Raw genomic sequence first — 6,947 nt, forward strand, 5'->3', positions numbered from 1 at the left:
TTAGTTATTTAAATACGTAAAACAGGAAACAGGCGATCAATTCAATGTCACCATCTCAAACAAGAAATCTAAAGCATGTTGCAATAATTTTATCAGAAACTCATTAGTTCTAATAAATGATATGCACTGTACTACTTGGAGGAAACCAAGTAAATGATATAAAACTAAATATCGCACGGTAAATTCTTCAGTGTATTGGGACAACCTAACACATTGTATATTAGTCGATTTATTATATTTGTTAAAAATTTTATTGTGACTGACAAAGACATTTTAGAAACAGGTTTGCAAAATACATTGAATACAGCACATCTAAGTCCACGATGTATAGGGACAACTGAAGGCCTCGTATATTAGTTGGTTAATACAGTTTGTTTAAAAATATTGTAGTTGCTGACTATGAGATTATCTCTTATCCTGGTGATGTATATTTCAACAGCGTCATCTCAAGGTAACAATCATGTGATTTTTTCGTATCTTTAATCATGATAATTTAATAAGGTTTATATATCTTAAACAGATGATGGCCTATGATACTTATATATATATATATATATATCTATATATATATATATATATATATATATATATATATATATATATATATATATATATATATATATATATATATATATATATATATATATATATATATATATATATATATATATATATATATATATATATGCATTTAGTACAGTAAATATCTTCAACCAATGATTTACATCATTAATCCATTGTGATGATTTAAAATTCATATTAAATGCATAAGGACGTTCAATAAACATTACCTGTCAATTTTACAATACTCTTAAAACCTTTCGAATAAATTGGAAATCGTCTATAGAATTATTTACTTTAGCAGTAGTTTAAGCAGGAACTAAGTCACAATGTGACTTAACTTTTTCTGAAGGTCTTTAAAATTATTTTGAAATTTGGACTGACCAAAATCAGCAGTAAGCTATTTATAATTCACACTTTTTTCTCTGAAGTAGTGTTAGTCCAAGATGCAAAAAAAAAAAAAAAAAAAAAAAAAAAAAAAAGAGGCCCAAGGGCCTTGAATCGCTCTTCTGATAAACTGTTCAACCTATCACTTCTATTTGAAGATAACCCTTGAAATTCCAATTCACACTCTGAGAACCCTAAGATGGTTCTAAGCCAATTAGTACCTGAGAGTTGGTCACGGTGACCTATTTATCACTTGTCATTCTCTGAGGACCCATCTGCTAAGTTTGATGATTCTAACCCAATAAATACCTAAAATGTATTTTAAAATTATAACCATAAAATTGTGTAAGTAGGTCAAAGTGACCTACTTTTCAGTTGTTGTACTCCAAGGACCAAAGATGCATCAACTGACAAAGTTTGATGATTCTAAGGCAATTAGTACCTGAAATATTTAATTAAAGCCATAAATTTTCAAAAGTAGGTCACAATGACCTACTTCTCAGTCAACCTACTCCGAGGACCCAAGATTCATCAACTGACAAATTTTGAGTATTCTGAGCCAAATAGTACCCGAAAATATTAAATGCAGCCATAAAAGTTCCAAAGTAGGTCACCGTGACCTACTTTTCAGTTGTCGTACTCCAAGGAACCAAGATGCATCAACAGACAAAGTTTGATGATTCTTAGCCAAAAAGTACCCAAAATATTTAATTAAAGCCATAAATTTTCAAAAGTAGGTCACGGTGACCTACTTTTCAGCTGTTGTACTCCGAGGACCAAAGGTGCATCAACTGACAAAGTTTGATGATTCTAAGCAAATTAGTACCCGAAATATTTAACTAAAGCCATAAATTTTCAAAAGTAGGTCACGGTGACCTACTTTTTAGTCGACCTACCCCGAAGACCCAAGATGCATCAACTGACAAAGTTTTATGATTCTCAGCCAATTAGTACCTGAAATATTTAATTATAGTCATATAAATTGAAAAGTTGGTCACGGTGACCTACTTTTCAGTTGACCTTTTTTGAGGACACAAGATGCATCAACTTACAAAGTTTTATGATCATAGGTCTTAAAATGTCCAAATTATGCCTCTAAAACGCTTTGAAATCGAATGCCTGCTAAGTTCAAAAAGTAGGTCACTGTGACCTACTTTTTAATAAATATGTTTATGGCGCCAAGATGCATCATCTTACAAGATTTAATGATTCTAAACCTCTCGGTATTCGAATTAATGACCTTAATTGTTTTGAAAAAGATTAGCCATAAAGTTCAAAAAGTAGGTCTAGGTGACCTACGTTTTAGTTAACGTACTTCGAGGAACCAAGATATATCAACTGACAAAGTTTGATGATCATAGGCCTTAAATTGTTCAAAATATGCCTCTAAATCATTTTGAAAAAGAATGGCCGCAAAATTTAAAAAGTAAGTCACCGTGACCTACGTTTGAGTAAACATGATATGAGGTCCTTAGATGCATCAACTGACATGATTTGATGATCCTAGTCCTTATAGTAAGCCAAATATCAACATTTTAATAAAATGTAATTTTTGGTCAACTTTGAAGTGACCTTGAGACCACGCCCTTTGCCCGAGGGTAAATCCCCGTGCAAATTTTAATCTACAACATATCTTCATCCTTTTGTGTAAGTTTGGTGATAATCTGCCCAGTGGTTCTTGAGAAGAAGATTTTTTAGCAACCAGTACTTTTGTTTCTATTTTCCTAATTATCTCCCCTTGTTTAAGGGTCACAACCCTAGTTTTAGTACAAAAAGGAGAACTTGGGACAAGGATACCCTGTGACAAATTTGACAATATTTGGCCGAGGGGTTCTTGAGTTATGGCCCATATTCTAAAAAGTTTACGCACACCACACAAATGGCCATAGCATTAGCTCTTTGAGCCTTTGGCTCAGAAGAGCTAAAAATGTTCGCCCTTTAAGGACCTGAACGTTGATGAACAAAATCAATTCCATGAGCTCGTGGCAGAGATGCAGGAAAATGCCATCAACATATGTTCTGTTGAAAAAAGGGAAGCGGGTCATACTTGTGACATTTCATTGAGTGTATTAAAAAACCTTGGATTTTCAAAAATCGTTTCTTTAATGCTCCAGAATTTGGAAAAACAAATGGACATATTTAGTCACGTAAATCTCATATATGCTGGTAATGGCTAGAAAATGAAATACAAGCTATTTTTTTTTCGTTTGTAACTTTTAAACACTGCTTCTTTAAGTTCGGGTTTAATGTAAGATAAGATAATGATACACGATACTTAAAAAATATGTACTGATATATATGTGGCTTTCCTCTTATTTCAATTAAAAAAAAAAAAAAAAAAAAAAAAAAAAAAAAAAAAAAAAAAAACACGATTCGCTAATTTTTTTCCCCTTATTTTGTTCAGGATGTACAACCAAGCCAATAGATTTCGTTCTTCTTTTGGATGAAAGTGGAAGTGTTGGGAAGAGAAATTTTATTCTGCAACGTGAATTTGTTGCAAACTTTGTTGAAGGATTTAGTATTGGGAATAATTTATTGCGTGTTGCCGTAGTCACATTTGCAATTGATGTAAAAATTGAATTCTACCTGAATACATACCTCAGCAAAACAGAAATAATTGAGAAAATAAGACAGATCAACTACTCTCATCCCGGGTTAACGATGACACAGCGAGCTTTGAAAAGTGCTCGGACTGAAATTCTTAATGTGAATAATGGAATGAGATCAACTGCCTTGCACATCGTAATTGTGATGACTGACGGAAAATCTATGCTCCGGTCTGCAACAATTAGTGAAGCTAAACAACTTCATAACATGGATGTTATTGTATTTGCCATTGGAATTAGCAAAGAAATAGATAAAGAAGAGTTGCGTGAAATTGCCTCAAATCCTGATAATGTTATTACTGTTAAAGACTTCCATACTTTAAGGTCAATACAGGACAATGTTGAAAACACTGCTTGCAAAGGTAAAATGTTATTATTACATGTACCATTTCTGCAATTCACCATTTTACTTAATGATTCATATCTTCAAAAGTTATTTTTTTTAATGTTTAACAGCAATATTGAGAAAAGAAAAAGCAACCAATCTCACCCAAATTGCAGAGAAAATGTCAATGGCGACTAGTGTGATGAGAACAGCCACTCCTACTCCTGCCTCGGGTAACATTGACCACACTGTTGTAACTACTCGTATACCAATCTCAACAACTAGGAGACCTACCTCTCAAAAATCTACCATAAAAACGACAAAAAAGCCGGCAAGTCACTCAATCACAGCCGAGTCAAGTAATTGGTGGATGCTTCACAACGCCGCTACAACTAAGCCATGGATTCAGAACAGTACCACGGTATCAAAATGGATTACTTCCAAGAGAACAACGTTTAATGGAAATACTGTCATCAAAATTTTTACCTCTCATTTTACTTATCCAATTAAAAAGACCCATCCATTCGTGGCCATTATAAAACGCACCTCAATCAAAGGAGCCAATTCTACGACTACTCCGGCTAGTGCATTTGCTGTTCCAACCATCACCACAGCCATGCCTATTCCGGGTTTGCATTATATTATACTTTCTTACCTCTAAAATATTAAAGTAGCCCATTGTTTCATTGAGAAAAAAAAGGAGAAAAATGTTATATGATGACTATCATTATTGAAACATTTAATTGAAATTAATTGCTTTTAAGGGAAAAAACAGGGCAATGGGATCATGTACATCAGTAGAGATGATTTGATTTTGGTTTCTGCTAATGTAGATTTTTGCAAACAATTTTCATGTATGTTGAATAAACCATATACGAGGGTCTTTCAATAAATAATGCAAAAGGTCATTTAAAAATAGGTAAAGCAGATTCTTATACTTTCAATCCCTCAAAGCATTCCCTGTTAACATTTACACATGTCTAAAGTCTTTGCACCCATGACCAGAAAACCTCAGCATGGGATGCCATAAAGACACTGATGCAAAGCACTTTCCATGATGTACCTGAAATTGTAAAATCTTCCTTTGATTGCTTTCATACGTTTTTGGAAGAAAAAGATCTGACAATGGCTGATATCTAGCTAATATGGGGAATGTCCAAGTTCTGTAAACTTTCCTTTCTTCAAAATTTTATTTAATTCTATATGCTTTTTTGCAGCAGCGTTTTCAGGTGCAGAAAAAATACTCTGGGGACCGGTATTTGGACTTGCTTTGCAGGAAATCTGCTAAACTTTCCTAAGCGAAATTTTAACATAAAAGTTACCATTGATAGTCCTTTCTTTGGCTGTATGTACATTGTTTCACTGGACCTCTGGAATAAAAAGAAAATTAATAAAACATATTTGGGGCCCTTGCTTCTCTTTGCAATAATAGGAAGACAGCTTTCTCTTTGATTCCACATTTTATTCAAGATCTTCCTTTTCGGCTATGAAAAGTATTCACCCATGTTTCGTCATCCATCACTCAAGTTTATCAAATTTTTTTTGTAAAAATGTTTATTTTTAAATAGATCATTGGCACATTTAACGTGTGGCTTCTCTTAGGCACTTGTAAAGAAATAAGGCATCCATCTGATAGAATTATTCTTAGATTTATTTCGTTTGTCAGAACTCTATATACTGTTAAGACGATGAAATGTTTCGTGTTTTAGCAAATTATACATGTATCAATGGAAATTTGGCATTTTCAGATATCGTGTTGCTCACAGCATCGATATTTTTGGTGCCCATACAGATTTCGATCCACCAGTTTACTGCGATCTTTCAATTGTACTCTTTTTTTATTTAAAATTTCCGAATCCATCTGAAAACTATACAGTATGAAAGACTAGTCTTTCCACAAATCAAAATCATATCTTTAATATGAGTTATTCAGCTATTTATATTATGAAGCACAGTTTTCAAATACGCCCTCATTTTCATCTTATTGGCAGAGATCATTTTTAAACAGTTTTCAGCTCAGTGTAGTGACCATGCTTATTTTAAATGTGAATTCATTTGCGATAACTATAGGAAAAAGCATCGCGATTTCTGTGATTAAAAGTTCTTTAATAGAAGTTTTCAATTATTAAAAAATAAAATTAAATACTTTTACATTTATTATGATAAACTGTATATTGCATTACTTATGAATGACCCTTGTAGTCACCTTGTCTCTTGGTGAACTAGCCAAAATTTTTTCAGCCACATCGCTGCATACCAAAACTGGCATTGCATGTCTATTATGTATCTTAAAAAGACACCGTGGCGCAAAAAAGGTGAAAAAAAAGACAAATCTAGGAATATGCATAACACGTACATATTTTTTAATTAATTTTTTTTAGAGTATTAGGTGTCAGAAAATTACAGGTTTAAAAGAAGATACTTTTATAGAAAAACAATGCTTGTCTCTCACAAAATCGCTAACGTTTTACTCCTTATTGTATGTATGCGCAGAAAATTATATCTAGGTTATCATGCTATCAAGTCTCAAGAAATAAATGTCGGCAGACCGAAGATTTTGATAATCTTCAAAAAAGGGTTATCAGTACCTATTCAATCATTCCTCACCTTAATGCGCCAATTCAATGTTTTTTATACGTTTTGTGCTGAAAGCGTTTGCTTCTGTTTGACAACGTCCAAAAGCAGAGAGATCTGAATAAATTGTACAGAACTGCGCATTTAACTTCGTATGAAATGCTTCATGTTGTTATTTTCGGTAACGATATGTCATATTTTTTCATAAATGTTCAATAGAAAAAAAAAGGTTTAAGTAATGATAACCGATCAGTTTTGAATTTTTTCGGTAATGCAATGCAGCCCATTTTGCATGTGATAAAATACTGTACGTGTACAAAAATTGGCATATTCAAACTTTAGTGCAATTACTGGGTTTGGAGGAGTTGACGTAATCATGATTTTGCGCTACACATGTACGTGCCGTGTATTGTATATATAGATGATTTCTTAGCGGTATTCATAAATTAGCGCATCGTTGACTGCGCCAAAGCCGCTAAAATATCAAGCACGCT

Source organism: Saccostrea echinata, unplaced genomic scaffold, assembly GCF_033153115.1.
Source record: "Saccostrea echinata isolate AGI-Se365-2 ecotype Australia unplaced genomic scaffold, CSIRO_AGI_Sech_v1 ptg000143l, whole genome shotgun sequence".
Taxonomy (NCBI): Eukaryota; Metazoa; Mollusca; class Bivalvia; order Ostreida; family Ostreidae; genus Saccostrea; species Saccostrea echinata.